The sequence below is a fragment of the Eumetopias jubatus genome, unplaced genomic scaffold (genome assembly GCF_037043125.1).
Source record: "Eumetopias jubatus isolate StellerSeaLion01/CBP00866 unplaced genomic scaffold, mEumJub1_p1.0 scaffold_6, whole genome shotgun sequence".
In the NCBI taxonomy this organism is placed as follows: Eukaryota; Metazoa; Chordata; class Mammalia; order Carnivora; family Otariidae; genus Eumetopias; species Eumetopias jubatus.
This window is the reverse complement of record NW_028274812.1, coordinates 55,038,431-55,063,220: the sequence shown is the minus strand read 5'-3', so window position 1 is coordinate 55,063,220 and position 24,790 is coordinate 55,038,431. Positions and strand designations below refer to the sequence as shown.

The following is a 24,790-nucleotide window of genomic DNA, read 5'->3' as shown; positions in this document are numbered from 1 at the left end:
TATCTTTCCAGTTGCTCAGGCCAAAGCCTTCAAGTGAAGAGTGAAGCCTTGACTTCACTCTTTCTAGCACATCTCATATCTAATCCTTCAGCAAATCCTGAGGGCCTTATCTCCAAAATATACCCAGAATCTAACCACTTCTCACTTCTCACCACTAGACCCCTAATCCAAGCCACCATAATCTCTGGGTCATTGTGACAGCCTGCTAGCTGCTTTCTCTGCTGCCATCCTTGTCCCAACATCATCTCTCACAGTAGCCCGAGGAAACTTTAAAACATGTCAGTACAACCCTCTGATCAAAACACTGGGAGGCTTTCCATTTCACTCAGAGGGAGTGATCTGGTCCTGGCTACCTCTGTAAAATCTATCTCCTACCAGTGTCCTTGCCCACTTGGCTACCTCAGCTAACCACTGCAACTGCCTCCTGTTTCCTAGCTTCCCCCAGTCCTGCTCTGATCACATTGGTCTCCTTTCTCTTTCTTACGTATTCTGAGCCCACCTTTTGCTATAGGCCTCTTGCTTTTGCTGTTCCCTCTGCCTAGAAAAACCTTTCCTCAGATAATCTACATGATTTATACCCTCTCCTCCTCAGGTTTCTGCTCAAACATCACCTAACCAGAGGGACCGATCTTTGCACCAATCACTTTCTATCCTCTTAACCCACTTTATTTTTCTTCTTACTGCATACGAACACCAGACATACTCTGTTTATTCATTTATTTATCTTCTCTCTGCCCCTGCCACAGTGCAAGCTTCATAAAGGCAAGGACTTAATTTTAATCACTGATTTAGTCCCAGTGCATGAAATAGTGCCTGTCTGACAGTAAATACTCAGTAAATTTTTCCTGAAAGAATGAATGAAGTGGTTTTCTACTCAATGCACAATCTGCGGTAGGCAGCACGAGTTTTAAAAGTTAAAGGAGTTCGGACGTGGGTGAGTCAGAAAAGAATGACAGTGAAAAATCAATGAAACTGATTAATTGTCCAGTTAAAGCTGTCCATTAAAAGCTGATTTTTCCGTTGCTGAAATTTCTAATCAAAGAATCACTCCCCTGACTAAAACCTACACCAGGCTGAGTCATATAGGACATGCTGCTAGGCCAGTTTTTCTCCTGTGTGACCTGAATGACTCAAAGTGCCAATGACAATGTAGGCCTTATGTCCCAGGAACTCCACTTAGAAGTCTGGAATCAACTGTGAACTTCATTCAAGTATGTCTTGCTCGACTTGGTTAACTTGAAACTCTTCATTCCTTGAACAACATTGCTGCTGTATCTTTTGTCATCCACTTGCTGTGTGACTAATTTGAATGTTAACATTTTTAAGTGAAAACGCTTTGATGCTAAACAAAGCTTTTGAAGACTTTCAAATGTCTGGATAGGATATTCTTTGGGGGAGGAAAGCAACTTAAGACTTGCTAACCATAAACTAAATATACATGATTTTAATTGAGTGCCAGGAGCCCAAACCTATTATTTAAGCATAAGAACCTCTTACAAAATGCTAAATATTGTGGCATGCTATTTGAATTTGTGTCCCATATTTTAATGAACCATACGCTAAGCTTAGTTCTTTTTTTTTATTTTATTGTTATGTAAGCTTAGTTCTAAGACATAAAAATTTCCTTCCCCTCACCCCAACTACATAAAGTGAGATGAACAGTGGTGAAGTGCCCAACCTGACACAAAAGTGTTAAGAGTTTTATTATTATTACTTATTATCATTATTATTTGTTTTAGGAAAATATTTTTGTTTTAATACTTTTAATGGGGTTTGCTACTACCTTCACAATTGATTTACAGGTCCATATTTGTATTAAATGACCAGACATAAATCTTTTGGATAAAAGGGCCAAAGAATTAATATTTCTAAAAATTCTTAGGGAACAAAGAGAACAAAGAAAAAAAATAGTTTATGTTGTCATAACCAAGTTAAAAAAAAGTAGATCTGGATAGCCGTGGGAGATGCTATAAAATGGCACTGGAACTACTCCTTTGTGTAAGCTTTTGGCCTTGCTTTAGGGAAGATATTCAGCTGGTTCAATTTTCACCTCCAGAGATAAGGAGAGGAAGTGAGGAGCTTGGATACCCAGATAAACTTCCTAAGAAGGGAACTGACCAGCTACAATGTGGTATGTTGCATCCTGGGAGATTCAAGGACATAGTCCAAAAACTTCACAGAGCTCCCAGTCTGGAGGACAAAATCTTTATCATAGTGCTACTAGGATCCAGGTTGTCATGGGCACAAAGATGGGGCCATAGAACTCTGAATGTGGCTTTAGAGGGAGAAGATGCAGCCAGGTTTGGGAAGGCTTCCCAGGAGACCAACTCTTAAATCTTGAGAAATGAGTAGGAGGTGACCTGACAATAAAGATCTAGAAATGGAAGAGAAAGATAAGAAGGGAAAGATCATCTGAACTGTTGTCCCATACTATAGCCACTATTCACTTGTGCCTATTTCAGTTAACTAAAAACCAATGAAATACAAGTTTTAGTTTCTTGGTCACACTAGCCACATTTCAAGTGCTCAGTACCTACATAAGGCTAGTGTTGACCATATTGGACATCATTACAAAAAGTTCTACTGAAGAACACTGACTCTGAACAAAAAGAAGTGTGACAGCACAGAGACCTAAGAGCAGGTATTGGTGGGGATAAGTGCAGGGGGGTAAGTACAGGTGAAGGGCAGGCTATCCAGAGAGGGTACCCAGGTAATGAGGCTGGAGGCATAGGCCAGTGCAGACAGACCATGAAGTTCCTTGGCTGATATCACAAAATGTAGAAGGATTCAAGTCCTGGCAAGTTCTGCCTCTCATTATGAACCATTCCCTACAGCCCTGGAAAGCTGCATGGCCAAAACATTTGAACAAGCATCCTTAGTTCACCAATTGTATATATGAAACCATATGTCTTCTGGTAATGATGGCAACTCACCACATCATGAAATCATTATTTTTCTTTGAAAAAAGGAGATTGAATTTTTTATTTGAGCATCTTATCCCCCTTTTATTTTTTATAAATTAAAAAAAAATCTGTGTAACATTTTGCACTTAACAAAAACTGAGTTTTTATAGTTTCTTCGGTCTATAACATGCAGATTTTGGTAGAGCTAAGTTTTGGCTATAGGAACACATGTTCATGCTATTAAGAATTCAAGAATATGCATGGAGCACTGGGTGTTATGCACAAACAATGAATCATGGAACACTACATCAAAAACTAATGATGTAATATATGGTGATTAACATAACAATAAAAAAATTAAAAAAAAAGAATTCAAGAATAATTGTAGGTAAGCTCCAGCCAACCTCACCAAGCATTTTTCCTCAAACAATTAAAGATCAAAACGAGACTTTAAAAATAATATAGATAAATTGAGAAATAAGTAGGAGTAGATCACTCATTTAGGATTCCCTCCCCTACAGGGGCACAACAGGGCTGGGGTCAAACATCTGTCACTTAGCTATGTGGCTTTGCTTCAGTCCCTTAACCTCTTCAACCTGTTTCTGCATCTGTAACAGAGTATGAAAAATGCTTCTCTCAAGATGTCGCGGAGACTAATTAAGATATGTAGCAGCAGTTAGCACATGAGATCACTCTGTGTGTTTGTTGGGAAGGTAAAGAGAAGGGGAGTGGTTGCTTGATAGCCATTTAAATACCTAATGATGCTACAAGTTTGTCCTAATACTTCTGGCAACATTTCCTGACATGGGTTTTAAGGCTTTTTACACCAAAAATGTACATCAAAGATTATTAAGTAACGAAACCACAAAAAATAGTAACTCACATTTATCCCAGGCACAAGAGCCCAGCACTTACATGGCTTTCATGAAAATGGATGTTTATCATGGCGGTTCCCAAACTTTCCCATTCATAGTACACTTAATGACTCACCAAAATGCATACCTAACATTTTTATTTATTAAGTAGTTAGGGCCAAATAGCACACTATAATGATTCATGCAGTGTTCAACAGATATTTCCTAAGAAATTTTAAAATAAGCCACAGCACCCTTATGACTTCATTGCAGCATCCAGGGGACCTTGGTATGTAGTTTGGGAGCCATGGATTTAGTATTTTACACTTTACAAAGCACTTTCACAGCCATCAACTCACTTATCTTCTCCACAAGCCCTATGAGACCTGGAGCAGATGAGAAAATTGAAACTACAAGAGAATGCATTCAAGATTTCATAGCTAGGAAGTTGCAAGTCAAGACACAAGTTTATTGGGTTCTGACTCCAGAGTCTTCCTCCTGATCTGTAAGCTGTTTCTTCCTCCACTCAGAATGTCAATGGCATCTTTTATTAATCTTCATTATTTTTATGTATCATTTCCCCTGAAAATTTAGTAAATTGAGATACTCAAGAAATATTTCCATGCCAGGATGCTCCTTTTCAAATTTATATTTTAATGCCTCAACCAGACAAAGTGCTATCCTGTAAATGTTTTTACAGGAAATGAACCTCTACTAAAAAAATGAAAAAAAGAATTGTAGCAGGTGTATTCATGTTTCAGAACAAAGCAAGGCACAAGTTTTCAGATGAAATAATAGAAAAGTTGTCATGCAAACTACAGAATGAAAATAATAATAGTAATAACAGCTACCAGTTACTGAAAGGTTAAAATGTGCCAGGCACCTTACTAAATGATTTACAAAAATTAAACCTTTCCAATAACTCTGTGGTATAGATATGATTATGATTCACATTTTAAAAGGTGGGAAACTTGAGGATCAGAAGAGGAACTTAACCAATATACTACTGAAAAAGAGCTGGAATAGCAGAAACAATCTTGGAAAAGAAAACAAGTTGGAGGACACAGACAACCTGATTTCAAGATTTACTGTAAAGTTACTATAATCCAGACAGTGTGATATTGGCAAAAGGATAAACATACAGTTTGATGGAATAAGATACAGTCCATAAACAGATCCACTCGGTGGGTCAATTCATTTTTAACAAAGGTGCCAAGGCAATTGAATGGCACAAGTTTATTCTTTTCAACAAATGGTGATGGAACATCCATATGTGCAAATGAATCCTAACCCATACCTGGGAACACATATAAAAAATTCATAGTGGTCACAGACCTAAATGTTAAATCTAAAACTATAAAACTTCTAGGAAAAAAAAATACAAGAAAACTTCTTGTGACCTTGGGGCAAGCGAAGATGTCTTAGAACACAAAAAGCAAGATATATAAAAGAAAAAAGGTAATAAATTGGACTTCATCAAAATTTAAAAGATACTTTTAAAAAAATTAAAAGCCACAGACTGGGAGAAGAGGTTTGTGACACATATCTGATAAAGATCTTGCATCCAGAATGTACAGAGAATTCTCAAAACTCAATAATAAGAAAACAAACAACTCGGTTTTAAAATAGGCAAAAGATTTGAACAGAAAGCTCACCAAAAAAAAAGAAAAAAAATATGGATGAGAAATAAGCACCAAAAAAAATGCTCAGAATTCTTTATAGTTAGAGGAATGCCAACTAAAACCACAATGAGATACCACTACACACCTATTAGAATGACTAAACTTTGTAAAACTGACAAAGACAAATGCTAGTTCTTGTAAAGTTACACATATACTCACCATAATCCCACCTCATAATCCCACTTCTAGGTATTTACCCCACAGAAAATGAAAACATATGTCCACGCAAAGACAAATGTTATAATGAATCCTGAAACACTACACCAAAAACTAATGATGTAATGTATGGTGACGAACATAACATAATAAAATAAAATTAAACAACAAAAAAACAAAACAAAACAAAAAAGACAAGTGTTATTATAGCTTTATTCATAATCACCAAAAAAACTCAAAACCTGGAAACAACCCAAAGCCCTTTAACTTGTAAATAGATAAGCAAATTCTGTTACATCCATACTATGGAATCTTACTCAGCAAAAAAAGAAATAACTGCTACCTTCAGTGTTTTACTGCAGTGACAATTTTTTACCCTTCATTTCCCTTTTAATCAGTTTTACAAGGCATCATTGCTGCCATCACATTTGTCATCATGCTGTTAAGTAATGGCAACTTGCATTTTTATAATCACATATATTACAGTCTTATTTTATAGAATGAATGGGCTAGTCACCTGAGTTGTATTTGACAAATGTTCAAGCCTCCATGATAGGATTCAGCAGATACTCCCTAATCATCAGCAACACATTCACAAACACCAAACCATTTAGCTGATCACATCCCTTAGGTATTGATTTCTGTCAGCTTACCTTCAATGTGTCTTCAAATTTTCATGGAGTTTTACTGTAACCCTCTAAATACCGAGTGTTGGAAAAAAGTCTCTGCTACTGTCTAATCGGGGAGACAGAATTCATGACTTTCCTTGGGAAAACCCAATTTCAGTTCATTTTACTTTTTGTAAGAAAACTGATTTAATCATTTTATTGCTATGATTTTAGTAGTATCTCCTATGACTGAATGATATATCTGATATATTCTTCATGAGGAAAATATGGAATATATATTATGTAAGATATGATTTATACTCTATATAGCTCAGAATGCTCCACCCTTTTACTATAAAAATAAAATTACAGTCCTTGTTCTAAATCCACTTGAGGTAGGCTATTACTTTGGTGATAACCAATGAACCATACCTCCTAGTGTTGATGACTTTGTGCATTTCCCTCCCACATTGACTCTGAGCTTGGTCATATGAGTATAAGGCTTGATAAGTTCTTGCATACTGGGCCTTATCTTCTTGGAATACTCACTCTGGGGATGTTTCTTCGTTGGAACGCAGCTACCATGATGTTGGAAAGGAAGTTGCATAGAGAACACAAGCATAAGTGTAAGAAGAACCCTTCTCTCTCTCTACCTGCCATCTCCAATCCAGTCTGGCAGTGAACCAGATTTGATCCATGTAGACCACATCAATGCTCTAATGCAGCAGTTTTGAAACCTCTTGGTCTCAGGGCACCTGGGTGGCTCAGCCATTAGGCGTCTGCCTTGGGCTCAGGTCGTGATCCCAGGGTCCTGGGATCGAGCACCGCATTGGGCTCCCCGTTCCTCGCGAAGCCTGTTCTCCCTCTCCCACTCCCCCCCTGCTTGTGTTCCCCCTCTCGCTGTGTCTTTCTCTGTCAAAAAAATAAATAAAATCTTTAAAAAAAAGGAAACCTCTTGGTCTCAAGGTCACTTTGTATTCTTAAAAAATTATTAATGATGTCATAAGTTTTTGTTCATATGAGTTATACCTAGTGATAATTACTTTATTATAAATTATAAATTAAAACAAAATTTTAAAATATATGCATTTATTAATTCATTGAAAATAATAAAGCATCACATGTTAATATTAATAATATATTTTATTAATATTTTAAGTATTTTGCCAGTATTAGTAGCAACTATATTTAAAAAAATAAACTTTGTGAGGAGATGGAATTGTTTCCCATTTTTTGCAAATCTCTTTAAAGTCTGGCTTAATAGAAGATGGTAAGATTCTTGTATCTACTTCTACATTCAACTTGTTGTGATATGACCTATCAGGTAGCTTTGGAAAACTCTATACTCATGGAAGAGTGAGAGTGAAAAGAGCAAATAATGTCTTAGTTTTGTTACGTAAGTAGCTTCAGCTTTATGGAACCATGCACTCTGAGAACCAAGGGATGGCAACTGAATGACCTCTAGGTCCCTGGTCCCTGAATGTCTGGGTAGAGCTCAGCCCTCTGCCAACATGGAACATTCACCAAAGACTATATAAAAGAATATCCTGGGGTCTCCATTACAGGAATATATTCCAACTATGGTCGCAGGAGAGAGGACTCTGCTCTCCCTTATACTACTTTAATCTACAACCAGCTAACAACCCAACTTCACCTCCAGGGTCCTCAAATGTGATTTCTTGTATCACTTCCAATGAGCACCACATAGCCAGGGAGAGCTCCTCTCTATCAAAGGACCCATTCCAAACTTTTTCATGCCTCAGAGTCTAGATCAAAGACATCCCTAGCTCAGAAAGAGGAAGTAGCCACACCTACCTCCCAAACTAAGACCTTAGATATTAAATCCTCCTCGGAAGGGCTGATAGTGGACATATTCATTCTCCTTAAGATAACCATCACCTTCATCTGGCCCTAAAGCCTGGAAAAGGCATTCATTTAACAATTGACATTGCTATTTTACCCAAAGTCTGAGTTACACGGTGTTTATCACTTTGTTAAATATCCACAAAGATAACTAATAACAGCATTGACAAGGGCCAAATTAGTAATTTAGACAATTTATTCTGTGTTACCAGACTACAGTGATAAGAAGGATAGAGTGGTATGTTAGTGTTTTTCATGACAATAAAGAAACTTAGTGGATCCTGATTACCATTTGTGTAAATCGAATCGAATTGAATCGAATCAAATCGAATTGAATAGAATAGAATAAGTAAAATCCATGCCTGGGTTCATAATGGGTTCTGCCATTTACAAGCATTGACTTTGGGGAACTTAAACTTTTCTCCGCTCAGTTTCCTCATCTGTAAAGTGGGGATAAGAGTCTCTACCACCTATGATTATGAATATTTAGTGGATTAGTATTTTTAAGCTACTTAGAGTAGTCCTTGGGACATACTAGGTATTATAAGTATTTGTTAAACATAATATGCAAGGTGTGTTTGTATGTTGAATTGTGATAAAAAGTTTGGAAAAACTCAGAGCTAGAGGAAGTGAGACATAAACTGACCTTCAGCAGACAAATAGGCTATAGAGGAGAAGAAGGAGTCTGTGAGCTGGGGGTGGAGGTTCTAGAATGGGGAGTCTGGTGGGTGGGGGTCTTCATTTAAGTCTCTCCTTTCACAGTCCAGGGCAGCTGTCAAGGGAGGGGAGAAGAACATTAAGAGGAGAGAAAGTTGTTATTTTACCTTATGGGGAATTTTTTTGTACTCAAATCCCCTTTATCAGGCAGGACCCAGATGTTTAAAAAACGATGCCAAGCTGTGATAAATGCATGCAGGAAATACAGTGCATCAAGCAAGGAAAACTGTAGGGTAAATCAGTTTGTTAAAGACAAGTACTATGTACTAATCATTTGCAGATGATCATTAAAATATATCCCCAACAGTCATTTCTTATGGTTGTTATTGTTTTCAAAGTTTCATCTCTAAAAATCTCTTAAGGCCACTTACCCAGCTGGGCTAAAAGCCACTTACAATTAGACAGTTATTTAACTCTAAACTGACACACGAAGGGTGAACAGTGTGGTTTGAAGTTCTCCACTCCTGTACATTGGAACCCAGCACGAAGAGAACGACTGTGACTTCCACTAACCTGCACAATAATTTGGACCATGGTAAGATCACTCTGAATTGGTTAAGCCCATCTAATTTAGGTTACAGGAAAAAATTTTAAACCTCATAATTTTGACATGAGAGTTCATCTGATGACTCCTCATTTGTAATATATAACCATCCTAAGCCAACTGATCTGTTACTGAATAGGAGCAAGACTGAGGGATAAGAAAGGTAGGGGCTGCTTGTGTTCAATTGCACTTAATCTCAGTGTCAGTGAAAGATCCATTCATTTGAATCAGTTCAAAAACAAACCTACAAGGAAATTCTGTACTGGTGACATAACAGTGTGATTCAGAATGAGATCTTAAGGCATCTTAAAAGATCATTATCAAGCAGGCTGTCTTGAGGCAGGTAATGTATTGTTATAGCCCCATTTTATGGATGAGCCAACTAAACCAAAAGAGATTAAGCAACTTGGATCAGGAAAGTAACAAAAAGAGAAGGAAATGCAATGCTCATAGCCAAGCATCCCAGAGTGTTCTTGGTTCAGTATTGCTTTGGACTTTCCTCATCTTCATTTCTATTATTCAGGAGTATAGTGTGTGTTACAAATCAGGTATCAGCTGTGTAAATAGGTACCCAGCCTGAAAGAGACATGTGTCAATGACCTGTAGGGCTGGATTGCCGAAATTATAGTCCATGTGACTGAGTCCAGTTGATGTAAGTATCCACTCACTGAACATCTCATGTGTAAGCTATACAATAACAGAAAATACTTTCCTTCAGATTGCCTGGTGATTCAGGTAGTGTGCATCTACCAAACTCACGGTGAGGGAAGATGAACAACAGGTTTGCCAACATTATACTTGGTGGAGTGCCAGTCACGAGCTTTTCATGAAGAAGCAAGTTGTTTTGTTTTGTTTCTAATGACATATTTGCATGTACTTAGGAAGGGGTGTGCCTATTCAGATCTATGACTAGGACACCAGGAAGGATAGCATTAGAGTGAAACCCATGAGGCAATGACCTTAAGTACAGGTGGTTGCCACAATGTCTATTATTAGGATCAGTGAGATACAGTCAGAAGTCATGTTGCAAAATGGCAGGATGGAAGGCCAGTTTCCCCTGACAAAGTGCAAAGGCATGCCATAAACACTTGCATGAACAAATAGCCTTAGCAGCAACCACAACCAGGAGAAAAATTAGAGGAGGCTTTCCACAACAAAGGAAGTATTGTTCTCCTGTGGTCACCCTTAAACTCATCCTTTGTTGAAGAAGACGCTTAGGCTCCAACATGGAACTGTGCATCCCACCCAGCCTTCTCCCTATGGGCTACGTGATGGAATAAGTTGATTCATGATAAACTGTTCCTTCTGACTGGGGATCCCACATCTTTAGTTCAATAGCAAAGACTTCTCCAAAAAACAAAGAGGTGCAGTAGGCCAAGCTGACTACTGGTAAGGCAGATGTGAACAGAGCCAATTCTCACCCATAGGCCAGGACCCTGTCCGAACTAGGGCAGGACAACTACTCGGGGTTCCCGCTTCTTCATCTTGGTGCTGGGGATCTCCAAGCTGGCACTCAAGCAAAAATCCTGTCTGCTAAGGGAAGTCAAAAGCTTGCAAGAAAACACATTCTGGTTGTGTAACAGACATGGATGATGCCAGACAACTGTCTGGGTTCCTGCAAAGTCAGAGGGGGGAATTACACAAACAGGGATAAGAGGGAATCTGGGTAAACCCTCCTGCTGGGGAGGCCTCTATCACCCAATGACTCCACAAATGCTCTCTCCTCACCCACCCCTGCCCCTGGTTTGGAGATTAATCATCTCCACCATGTCATCAAGGTGTGCCTGGTCTGACATCTAGCTTCTCGGTAGCAAAGCCCATACAATTCAAAAACATGCATTAATTCCACAAGACTATCCGTTGAGTATCTCTTAAGTTCTTTGGCAGAAGGAAAAGGGATTTAGAAGATTCCTAATATAATAATTTAGTAAGTTCAAATAACATTACAGGCAGTGAGTCTATAAAAGGTGAATTAAGATATGGACCCAAGTTTCCAGGGGCTCACAATCCAGTGAGGAGCCAGGTAAATAGCTCAGGGTCAGCACTATACTACAGGTAGCCAAGAGTATACAGAAGCCACAAGAAATTTCCTGCACTGCCAAGGTATGTTTATGCCACTTCTCCCACCTGTTTTTGAGCGGCAGAAATCCTCAAGAAGAGCACATTGTCTTCAGAGGGCCGCCAGCCTAACCCCTTCACCCGGTCAGGTAAGAAGGAAGGAAAGTAATTATAGGTGGGGTTCTGAGTGATAGGAGTCAGTGTTAAGTTCAGTTAAGCTAGCAAAGCCCATATATGAGAGAACTTCCTGTAAATAAGGTATTATGACTGTCTCCAGCTCATGATGAATAAATGAAATAATTTATCACAACAGGCACATTGCCTGAAAGAAAGTGGCTCACACAGTAATATGTCTTTTATTTTTCCTGTTCTGGGGTGTGGTTCGGTGACTTTCCCTTGATTAAAGGACTTTTGGGTCTGGGTGCATAAGGTTAAGTGCAATCGCAAAGTTGAAAGGACCCAGCCAGGAAGTATTTGTGATTTGATAGGGAAAAAAAAAACCAAAAAACCCTTGATGCTATGAAATGAACAAACAAACAAACAAAAGCCAAAAAACAAAAACACACTCACATATACACAAATACCTTGGTAAAAGCATTTTGCCTCCTCGGCTTGAATTTTAAATCCTGGGATTATCTTTTAGGCTATCTCATTGGAAAAGCTTTCCCCAATACTTTCTCATTAGCAGATACAGAATAGAACACAATTACAATTAAAGATAATATGTATTGCTTTACTTCCCCCACCTCCTTTCCAACCTAGAATACTCTATTGCCAAACAAAGCCCTATGAACATAGAAATGTTCGTTCCATTCACCTTTTAAGCTTTTGTCCTCCAGATACCTTCCAAATCTATATAAAGATTTGTAATCCCTGAAAAGTGGGTTTTCTTTGCTATGGCTTCTCTTTCTGCTCAGAACAACGAAGAACTCACCATATTCCTTCTCCATTATATGTTAATTAGATTAAGAAACTGTATCTGAAAATTAGCATCAAATTTAAACCTGAACTTGAAAAATCAAGGGTGTTTGTGGCTTTAAATTCCCTGCAGAAGTGAAGGTAGGTCAGGAAGAAGACAGAGACCTGGGCAAGGAGAGGCCCCTACCTGGTCTTCTCCCAAATCCTGTTTCTATTAAGTTCACTAGCACTCCTTGGGGGGCGGGGGGGGTGTGGAAGTCTATTAATTACAGGTGATGTAATTACCTATAGGAGTGATTAGAAAATAACGGCCAATAGTCTTTTTTTAAATTATAGCAGGGGGGCACCTGGGTGGCTCAGATGGTTAAGCGTCTGCCTTCGGCTCAGGTCATGATCCCAGAGTCCTGGGATCGAGTCCCGCATCGGGCTCCCTGCTAGGCGGGGAGCCTGCTTCTCCCTCTGCCTCTCTCTCTCTCTCTCTGACTCTTGTGAATAAATAAATAAAACATATTAAAAAAAGTTATAGCAGGGGGTGCCTGGGTGGCTCAGTTGGTTGGGCGACTGCCTTCGGCTCAGGTCATGATCCTGGAGTCCCGGGATCGAGTCCCACATCAGGCTCCCTGCTCAGCGGGGAGTCTGCTTCTCCCTCTGACCCTCTTCCCTCTCGTGCTGTCTCTCATCTCTCTTTCTCTGAAATAAATAAATAAAATCTTAAAAAAAAAAAAAAGTTATAGCAGGAATAAGAGGAAAGAGGAAGAGTGAAAATTTCTCAGGTTTGTTACTACTGATTCCATAGTTGCTTTATTGTGCGCTCCTGGCTTTTACCCTTTGCCCCCCAAAAAATTTTAAATTAAAAAAGTTTTTAAAGTACTGAGAGAGGAAATAATAAAAGGGAAAATTCCTCACATTTAGGGAAAAAATGTGAGAAATTAGAAAATACTAACAGCTAATAATACACTGTGTAGTGCTTACTCTGTGCCAAGCACTCTTCTAAGTATCTCACACTTATTAACTCCCTTATTGTCACAATCCTGGGAGGTTGAGAGGATTATTAACCACATTTTACAGCTGAGGAAATGAGGCACAGAGAGGTTAAGTAGCTTGCCAAGGACACACAGCTAGTAAGCTTGTATGTACACTGAGCCTGTGCAGCTCCAGACCCAGTTTGGTTTTGTTTTTTAACCATTAGGCAGCATTACCCCCTTATGCTTTCACCCCCATTTCACAAGAATTGATTGAGCTGCATATGTGTAGTAGGATGAAGGGGCAGAAATTTTCCAAAAGAAGTTAAAATAGGATGTAGCTGAGGCTTGAATCACCACCGATTAAAGGGCGGAGGGGCTGGTCATAGATTGTCCGGGCTTCCTTTTGCATAGTCTGGCAACAATACTGATTTGTAATATCCAGGGCAACCCAGAGCCAGACCTTCCATGACCTTACTTCCTTGGAGCTGGAGAGCAGCATGAAGCCGCCCCAGAGAGTCTCCTGGTGGAATTAGCCACACGAAAGGGGTCATCTCCTGCTCCAGGCTTCCCAGGCTGCATTCCTACAGCTCACGAGCTGTGAGACCTGAGTTTGACTGTTACCATCCTCACCTGAGTTTCTGGTCACTAGGCAATCTCTTCCAGGGCAGCATCTACGTCAGAACCTGTGCTGAGCCCCTCCACCTTCCTTTCCACCCTGTCTTTCTTTTATTACTGTCTTGGGAACACATATTTGTCCTTCTCCACTCATAGAGCAGCCAGACATCAGCCTCGGGAGGAGCCTGGGTAATGATTTGCTTGGGGGTTCTCAGCCAGGGCTGGGAGTTATTGAAAAGGACCATTTGTCCACACCGGGGAAAGGAGAGCAGCACAAGATTCTTACGTTGTTCAAAAGGAGGTGGGGATTTGTTTAAAAGCTTAGAATTGATATTCTGGTCCAACTCCTTCATTGCCCAGCTCGAGCTACGGCCCAGAGAGGTGAAGTGACTGTAGGCAAGTCATGGAGCCAGTTAAAGGCTGATAGGAAACTGGACCCAGACCCAGTGTCCTTGGGTCTCACTGGAGCTGTTACCACCACATGCTGAAGGGAGGCACCTGCGCTCTCACCCCCAGGGACTCCTACTCAGACTGCCTACAGGACTCTTCCAAAGAGAGTCACAGCTGAGTGTTTTCACACACCACTATCTTCAACTCTTGTTCTCTTAGTCCATAAATCACCCTTTAATAAGAGAAAGAAGGTGCTGATTTCACTTTCCCCCCATGTTTATTTCTATATTCATTTTCTGCCTACCCTGATCTTTCTCCTGGATTCTTCCTTTCACTGTCCTCCCTATTTCTCTTTATTGTTTTGCAACCAGTTCTTGTGAGCTCTGAGATGGCCAATGGGGGTTTGGGTCAGCCCCATAGCCACTGTACCTGCTTCTTCACAGCCGGCTTTTCATGGCCTGCCTCTGGGGGTTTGGCCTCACATCTCCCTCTCTACTTGTCCCCATGGCAGCAGGAGGGCTGTGTCCTACTGCAGGGTCTCTGCTGGTGGCTGCATTCTGAACCGAGCCAGTCAGCTCCCCCACCCCACACACAGAATAACTGAGTGGTTTATCTTAACATGCATTCCCCAAGTTCCTACCTCACAATCCCAGATGGAGCCACATGGAACTATTCTGATTCCTGCCCCACAGGTATGCTCAGCTCTTAAATCCCCTCCCCAATCCCCATTTCACTCAAAACAAGATGACAAGAACTCTTTGTGGAATGCTCACTCTGTGGCAAGAATCTTGATAGGTCCTTTGCATAGGAAATCTATGAGAAGTTACTAATCTCACCATTTTGCTGATGAGGAAGCTGAGCTGTTTTAACAATCTGACCTTCTGCCTCACAGTTCTTCAACGCTGACGTTGGGGCTGGAATCCCAAATCCGTCGTGGACACAATCCAAGCTCTTGCCCCGCCCCCCCCAGCACCCTCATCTTTGTGCCAGTGTTATCAGTCATTCTTATTTCAGTCATTTTCCTGGAAGACCCTCGAGTGAATTAATCAGTCCCGGCATTTCAATATGAGGCTCTGCTCTCTCCCTCCTGGCGCCTGTATACATGTCTTGTTCTTCAGGCCCCTTGCCCTTCCCGACCTGCAAAGTTCTCCCTTCCCCTGCTAGCTTGCACCTTCTTTCTTTTCTCTTGGGTCTCTGTAGAGGAAGGAATCAAAACTGACAAGACAACGAGGAACTTCCTCTTCTGCTCTTGTTCTTCCCTCTCTCGCCACTTGAGTTTTGTTTCCTCCATGTATGGGGTCCTCTCACGCCTGTCTCTTCCCCTTCAAGCCTGAAATTCAGACTCTTTCCTCAGGTGCTTCAGTAAAAAAAAAAATCAGCTCCTAGAGACGGTTGCTCTGGCTCTTGGTGAGCACACGATTTGCCTTTCTGCTGGCTGGTTTCCATTCTGCTATCATCAAATAATGTCTGCTGGGAGATTTTCTTTATAATTAAAGTTCTCGCCTCCCTCCAAGCCACTGACAACTTAGCTTGAATCATAGCGTGTTGGGCGCCCAGCAGTGCGAACATCAGTTTTCACAGAGGAATGGGGGCTGAGACTTGGTTGAAAGCCACAGGGCTTGTCAGGAACAGAGCACTGACCAGAATCTCAACTTGAGACGGTGTATGGTTTTTCTTAGAGTCTAACAGTTCATCCACTATACCAGAAATTCTCAAAGTTTGCTTCAAAAGTACAACTGAGGTGATTTTCCACTGAAATAGATAATGGTGGTCTTCTAATATGCAGGGGGAGAAAGATAATTGGTAGATTTTTATCATTTTTCTTTCTTCCACACAATTTTCTAAACTTGTAAAGGTATCTCCTACGAATCTGAACAAAATAAATTGATCATTCATAATGAAATACTGTCAAAACATACAAATATATCTATGAATTTGATACACTCAGTTTAACAATCATGAGCAAACATACTCATACAACAGAATTACAGTTTTTGCTAATTAAACTACTTCCTGAAATGGAATTTATTACATCAATATTTAATTCATGATTTTTCGCATGGGAGCCCCTGGACTGGATTCTCTGGAGGGGAGAGGGGGGCGGTGACTGAGTTTTCTTTTTCCTCCCTCGAATAATTCAAATGCCTTGGGCAGCCAGGAGCAGAGCACCTGCCCCTGTATGCTGGGGCTACTGGAGCTCCCGCCTGGGCCAGGGAGCAATGGGGCCAGGGTGGGAGGAGGCAGGCAGGAGGAGCCCGAGATGGGGAGAAGAAGCCAGAGCTGGCTGCCTGCTGACTGCCCAGCTTCTCCTTCCTGCCTCAGGGTTTTCTGTTCCTTCTCTTTTCTCCTACTAGGCTTTTCCAGATGGTGATTAGATTCAGCTCCCACTCCCTAGCGCATTGCCATGACAGGCCTCATGTCCTAAGCCCTACAGGGAGGAGCCAACACTGTGAGCATTACAGTTTGGAATCTCCTCGTTGCTTGCACGATGCCAACATCTTTGGATAAAAGTGGGGAGAAAGGAATGGTTTCCCTGACCACAGTTTGGATAGTCTGTGAGTCCATCTCTTCAGCGCGTTACAGAGACATTGAAAACATTCACAAAATAAACCATCTCGACTGGCAGCAAATGGTGAAAAACACAAAGGCATGGAGAAATGCTCCCCATTCGGGCTTCCATTTCGAGATGCTCTCGTCTTGCAGAAGTTTTAAACTCGATAGCAAACCTACTCGATAGCAAACTGTCTCTTCTTCCGGGTGTATGAAAAACGAGAAAGGTCACCCACTGATTTCAGTAGTGAAACTTTTGCTCATGGAAGACCAGACGTGCGATGTGGTGGGCAGCGTGCAGACAAGCAGGAAGCTATATGTCATAGAGTTACTTGTCCTTCGCAAAGCAAGAGGTGGTGGTCACTGGCCTCAGTGGGCTGTACATTCCCTCGCCAACAAAATCAACCAGTCCTCCTTGAAATTTTGTAGCAAGACCTGTGAGGGATGCTGCCTCTTCTCTAGGGTGTAAGTGGGCAGCATAAGTCCATCTTCAGAGCAAGAGGGGAGCAAGGTTCCAAGAGCAGCCACAGGCCGACTCCGGAGCAAAACCTTCCACGCTAATGTGTATGAGAATGACCTGGTGCGATGCTCATGTGATGCTCTCTCCCACTGTCATTCTGATTTAGTTGATCTGGTTTTGGGGGGCCAGAGACTTCGGATTTTGTAACCCAACCCAGCTGGTTGCAATGGGCAGCCAGGGTGGAGAATCACCTGCCTGGAGTCCCTGTCTATTGGATGACTTGTTCAAAGCCTCACTGAGAAGCATGGTGGCCCCTTTAAGAGCAAAACAAAAAGACTCTTTTCACTCATTTGGTGCCAGAGACCATGTCCCCAATACCTCATTTTATGCACAAGCTGTCAATACAGGAAATGGTGCAGCTCCTAAAGAAGATAATGCCTGGGTTCTTAAAAAGCCTAAACTCAACCACTCACTGGTGCACTGTATGGGACACAAACAACCTTCAGCTCAGAGACGCACAAACAGAAAACCCACAGTCTTTAGGCAAGTACTTTAACTTCCCTGGTCTCGGAGTCCTCTGTAAAATAGAGTGTTGGACTCATCAGACAACCCCTGAACTCCTTGAAAATTGTGTAAATTTATGGTGTTTCCTTCAATGTATCTGATTGTTTCAATCTGTACTCACCCGTTCTTTCCATCTACAAAATAGAAATAAAACACATGAAACATATACATTCTTAGTTTAAATGCCAAAGAATTTTTAAACTTTCTTTGTAGCTAACCTCCATCTTCAATGTATAAGTTGAAGCAAATCAAGTCTGGTCAAGGCTTCCTCTGGAGGAAGGTAACGTGAGACCTGCCTTGTTTTGACATGCCTCCCAAGGACATGTTCTGAAAGAGGAATCGGGGGCTGGGGGCACATTCTACTTTTCTCTCTGAGCCCTGAGTATGCACCATTAAAACTGATTTCCAAAAGAACCTGCTAAGCTCTTCCTGATGCAATTCTCTTGAAAAATTGCTAAAGAGTATGGACTTCCTATGGCAGATTTCAAGGCTTGGGTTTCCAAGGAGGCTTGATTCATGTGCAAATGTGACCACACCTGCCATCTGTCACCAGGGCAGGAAGGAGACATGATAAAGTGGTACCAAAAGCCCTAGGAATTTAACATTTGCACAGTTTGCCATCCTGTCTGTGCACATGGATTTCCTTTTCTGACTAATTTCTTTTGTAGAAAGAGTAATTAGCTTTATTACTAACACTGCCTCTGTTACTACCTCTAGGCAAATCATTAAGAGTCAGCTCTATGATTTAACAGCATTATAGTGCTTGGACTTTTAGCACCCCCAAAACTAACGATAGATAGGCACATATATGTATATGTGTGCATATATAAAGCTTTAAATGTGAACACACACATATATACCATCATCATCATCATCATCAAAATCAACATCAGCCATTCATTTTATTAATCACCCATCGCAATCTCTGCCCATAGCCATGTATAGAATAAACTAGTGGTTCTCAAAGTATGGTCCAGGGACCTCTGGGGGACCTTGAGTCTCTCTGAGGGAGCTCACCAGGGAAAAACTCTTTCCATAATAATACTAAGATGTTACTTGCTTTTTTCACTCACATTTCTCATGAGTGTATGATGGAATTTTCTAGAAGAATATCTGTGATATTGCAACAAATTGAATGCAGAGCAGACAAGGAATCTAGCTTTCTTTTATTAAGCCAGAAATTAAAGAGATTGGAAAAAAGTGTCACTTGTCTCGTTAAATATTTTGGTTTTGAAAATTTTGCCTACCCTTGTTAGCAATGTTAGCAATATTAAAATGCAGTAAGTTTATCATTATTTTTAAATGAATGTTCAGTTTAAAAATCTATTTTCTCAGTTTTAATTTCAGATAAGTTACATATACAATCCACATAAACAAAAGCTTTTGGGTGCGCTCAATATCTGTTAAGAGGTTAAAGAGTCCTGAAACAAAAATGTCTGAGACTTGCTGGCCTAGACCAAGTTCCTCCTCTCCACTCCCCCAGGTTTCACCTATTTGAGCCAGGCAGAAGGCCACCTCTTCCGTGAGGTCTTGCCTGATTCCTGTTCCCCTTCCTCAGCCACACAGAAAGGGTCTAATAATTACTTGGACAACTGGTATGCACCAAGTCCTACCCTAGGGGCTTTTTCATGTATTAAATGCTCCCTCTCACTTGGAATCTCTCTGTCCTTCATTGCTCATGGGGTATTCTTACTTTGTAAAACATAGGCTACCATTCCTATTAAATTATAGGCTCCTTAAGACATCTCTACCTACCTTTATCTTTGTGTCCTAAAAATTGAAAAGTGAATAATGAATGCTGACTGACAAAATAGTGATTTAGAGATGAGCTGAGCAGGAGTGCTGAGGGAACACCTACCCTGAGGAAATGTCACAAAGAAAATGAGATTTGACGTGGGTCTGAAAGAGAGGGCTTCCAATAGTAAAATGGAAAGGGGGAAGACATTTCAGATGTGGGAATAACATGAGCAAGGGCACACAAATAGGGATTTTCAAAGTACACTCAAAGAACAAAAGAAATGTTAATGCTAAAACTGGCATTAAGATTCATATGAGGAGAAGCAAAGGAGCAGACAGAAAATGGAGTCTGGACTGTCTGAAAGAAATGATCACATAAAGACTTCTGGTTTCCTGAGGATGAGAAAAAGAGAAGTAATAACATTCTGTGGCTTATTTCCTAACATGAAAATTTGGTATTAAAGGAAAAAGTAAGCCAGAATTCAGTAGGAAGGGATAGTAAACAAAGAGCACTTCCCACATAGGTCAAGCCAACCCTGCTCTTGTGTTAAAAGACTCAATGTTCAGCTGTCTAATATATCCGGTACTTTCCTTGAAATACTGTAAAGTTCAAGTTTTGATGTGTTTATGTTTCTAAAAATTGTATTTTTATTTTGTAAAAACTTGATCAAAATAAGGTCAGGAGGTCTCATAAAAATGGCACCTAATTTTTTTTTTTTAAACCTGTGCTCACAAAATAAGCATTTGAAACATGTCAGGCATTTCAAAGTCATTTTTTTCTACTGAAGTGAGTAGTACCCCTTCTTTGTAAACAAGAATAATATTTTCCTAATAGACATGCCATAGTTTCCATCCCCCTGCAAAGTTTTACAAAAGTCTTCAAACATTTTGAACATTCAAAGTATTTAAAACTGGTTAAATATTTAAGACTGTGTAACAAATTTTAGAGGGCAGTAAAGTTGAATTAACATGTATTTTGCTTCTGGTATATTTCTAATAAATTACCAATCAACAACAACAACAAAAAAACCCAAAAACAAACCAACAAAAAAATAACACCAAAAAAAGAAAGTAAAGAAAGGTAACACTCATCCTTTCTGGAGTAGATTGGAAAGTTAAAGAGGGGAAGCCTTGATCTTAATGAGCGCAAGGGGGGAGGTGGCATGCATACATCCTACCTCATGGGAGCCATTATCCAAGCCATTAACCTGTGTAGTGTGTTCTATTGGCTTTGTGGTGGTTTTGATAATGTAACAACAAAAGACAGAGAGGGGATGGTTTAGGTGAAATATGAAACCTGATGAAACTATATAAATATTTGCTAGCAGTAGCAAAATAATAGAGTTGTGAAATTGTGAGTCTTCTTTAGCATATTTTAGATATATGGAATAGCTGATAGGTATTTAACAATTAGAGGAGAAGTGCCTGGGTGGCTCAGTGGGTTAAGCTTCTGACTTTGGCTCAGGTCATGATCTCAGGGTCCTGGGATTGAGCCCCACATCAGCCCTGCATGGGGCTCTGCACCCAGCAGGGAGTCTGCTTGTCCATCTGCCCCTCCCCCTGCTCATGCTCGCTCATGCTCTCTCTCCCTCTCTTAAATAAATAAATAAAATCTTTTTAAAAACCCAAAAAACAATTAGTGGAAACATTTCCTGTACAAGTGTCATTCATTAGAGACATTTTCTTATAATCAGTTCATCAAAATACCATTGTTATTTTATTTTATTTTATTTTATTTTATTTTATTTTATTTATTTTTTGAGAGAGAGAGAGAGTGGCAAGGAGGAATAGAGGGAGAGGAAGAGAGAGAATCTTAAGCAGACTCCACGCTGGACAGGGGGCTCAATCTCACTCACAACACTGAGATCATGACCTGAGCCAAAATCAAGAATCAGACACTGAACAAACTGAGCCACCCAGGCTCCCCAAAAATACAATTTTATTAGAGGCCATACATCCAGAAATAAAAATAAGCTTATAAAATTATTTGTACTGCTATCCCCTTAATAGAATGGAATTTTTCTATTATAAGTTTTCAGAAAGTGTCTTACTTTTACTTAGGTACCATTCAGATTACATAGGCAAACATTTGTCATTTTCCAAACCAAGAAGTTTTCTTACAATTTTTAGACAAAATAAACTTTGCTTCTATGCACTGGCATACATATGTTTTATTATACACACACACACACACACACACACACACACACACACGCACACCATGCCACACAGAGGCAGCAGCTGGAGAGCGGAAAAGCCATGGATTTAGAGGCAAAAACCTCGGGATCCAGTTATGATGTGTTTACTAATTGTAAGACACAAACAAAGTCACTTAATTTCCCTGAAATCCAGTTTCCTCTTTTATAAATTAGTTATAATAATTACCTCTCTGCTTACCTCAGAGAATCACTGTAATACTCCAAAAAGATGACATATAGGAAAATGTTTTGTATAAAGATATCATTTTCACAAAATATTTAAATATATTTCTTATGCTTTAAGGGCTCAGTTTCAATAAGAGCTATCTTTGTTAGGCAAAAGTTGAGTTATGAAACTAAAAGTACAACTTTCCATATGATGTGGAGTTTCCTGTTCTGCGTTTTACAGAGCCATGTCCCAGATGCACAACTATTTATTACCATATGACCAACTCAAGCTTTGATTACAGTTATTAGGACATGAAAATATTGACAGAGGTGAGATCCCTGTTGTGAAATATAAGGGCCATGAAAATCTAAAATGTCATGGGACATCATCTTTCACTGCTGGACTGTAAGAACTAAGAAGGTGGAGGATAATTTCAACAAAATAAGTAGAATTGGAAATAGAAGGTTAAACATTACCTTACTGATGAATTTACCAGCTAGACTTCCCGGCTAGCATGAGGAGGTCATGCTGACACCTGGGTTTTGATGCACCCCTGGGTTGGCCCAAGGCCATCGAGAGCCAGTCCTCCTTCCTGGGGCATCATTCCATTGCAGGTACCTGTCTACCCCACTGGCCTGACCCATTTGTGATAGCCCAGGCCTGGGGTGGGACCTCTCTTCAGAACCTCAGCCTCACTCTCAGTCCATGCTCCAAACTTCCCTTGACTCCCAAGGGGCTTCTCGTTGTCTGTTAAATTGCTGCTCTGGATCCAGGCTTCCTGTGCCTTATGCTGGGGACAGTCATCTTAACTGATCACCTAAGTCCAAGAGTCTCACACTAAAATGACTACAGGCCCCAGAAAGTAAAAGTAGATGGGAAAATGGGCCAATGGAATCTGTCACCCTGAACAGTGCCTGAACCATGGGAGCATGGTTCCATTGAGCCAATGACCTCTGAGCTGGAGCCCGTGGTAACCTTACAGAAAGACAGCCCCTCCCCAGGTCTTCTGATAGTCTAGAGCCTCTGGGTGAAGGGAGAAGAACGTACGCCAGAGGGCAGGACACACACAAGTCAACAAGGCAAGCCCAAAACCCAGATGAGGAAGTCATAGATCATTTAGCAAGTTATTAGCAAAGATAAAAATAAGAGCAGAGTTTACTATTTCCAGTTAATCCAAAAGATTGTCACTAATTCAGAGAGTCACAGAGTAGTTACCCTAGATGGGACTTGAAGATCATCTTGTTTTCATTTTGCAGATGAAAATATCAATGCTCAGAGACTCTTCTAAACTCAACTACATTAACACCACATGCACAGCTTACTGTCCAAGACAAAGGTATCGAAGCAGATATGTTGTCCTGCATCTGGTCTCCTCCATGTAGGTATAGACTCTGCTACATGCTGCATAAAGGTCAGGGAGATGTTATCAGTGGTCAGTATATTTCACTGATTATAATATCAACACCCAATAATTGTCTCCATTTCAACCAGGAAACCAGTCAAATATGACAAACGTGCCCTTGTAACTCAACAAGTCTCTGAAAGCATCGCTCTGCTATTTGCAACTTTTGAAAACCAAAAAATGACTCAACCAAGAAAATGATTTGATTGAATTACCTTGTAGAAATTACCTTTAAAACCAATGAGCCTGTGAACTGCAAATGGGATCTCAAACATCCTGGAAGGAGGCTGTAATCATCTCTAAAGAAAGCCAGTCCGCAGCCGTGGAGAAAGCAAAGTCTAAAGTTCATAGACCGGTACAAGAGATCTGTCTGACTGACAGCTCTGCCATAGTTGGGGAAGGAGCCACTCTTCTTATGTAATGGGAAGTAGACTTTCAACATAGGGCACCACGAGTGGCTCCCAGTGAAAGCGACGTGTGCTAGATGGTGACTGTCACCCACAGGAACCTGTTTAACAGTCATGTCCGGCTTTGTTAACATCATGTTTTAACAGGAGGGTTTTATAGATCTCATGTTATTACTCAAAAATGGGGGGGCAATTATTAATCAGGTCAATACCTATCCTCCCATTTAACCAACTGAGAAACCAGGGTGAGTATTTGGCCTTTCCAGCCTCCTTCCAAGGTGAGTCACTTTGAAGCATCACACCTGGGATGCCATGGCCCTGCACCCTGGCCACAGTGCGGCCCCCTAAATTGTGGTAAAAAACAACAAGTGAGAAAGGGGACCCAGACCTTGGAGGGATTCATCTTTTGGTTTGAATTTGTTGATTTAGGGCAGAGGGAAAGGTGGTCTCTATCTTTTCAGAAAAGTAGGTTTTGACCTTAAATTTTTTTCAAACCATCATGAGACCATGTTCTCCATTACGAATAATTTCCAAGTGTGATTTGAACTGGAAACTTCATTATCTCATTCAGGCATGATCTGTGTCATTTAACAAAACACTGCTTCAGTGTAGAAATAAATGTGTTTTCAAGGGTGTACTGTGTCTAATGCACAGAGTTCTGACTTCTACTCAGAAAGAACTGGCCTACTACCTATTATCTCATGCTCAGAGGGGAGGTACCAACTATTCAGGTCAAGTTGTTCAGAGGGGAAAAAAAAAATGTGACATGCCTATACAATAAAATCCTTCACATTTATACAGGAGTTTAAGAAGCATTTTCATATAACTAATGTAATCCTCACAAAACCTTTGTTTTATAGATGAAGCCCCAGAGGCTTAGGGGTGTTAAAACTTGCCAAAACGTCCCTGGCTTCTAAAATGCTGGAGTCAGAGTCTGGCAATGCCTCTAGCTCTGCTGCTCCTTTGGACACATACCCCCACCTCCACCCCACCTCCTCCAGCTCTACTTCCCCAAGTAAAGAAGGAAGCC

At 40.5% G+C, this 24,790-nt stretch overlaps 1 long non-coding RNA gene across 2 annotated transcripts in view; it reads right to left on the bottom strand.

Annotated features, from left to right (window-relative positions):
• The window catches only part of LOC148164077 (uncharacterized), a 42,963-nt gene extending 19,214 nt beyond the window's left edge, over window positions 1-23,749 (bottom strand). Inside the window, exon 1 of one of the 2 annotated variants that reach the window (XR_015768326.1) lies at window positions 23,569-23,749. This is a non-coding gene — a long non-coding RNA (uncharacterized LOC148164077). The remainder of the gene's footprint in view (window positions 1-23,568) is intronic. The other variant, XR_015768325.1, reaches the window with a different exon arrangement.
• Between the last annotated feature and the right edge of the window lie 1,041 nt (window positions 23,750-24,790).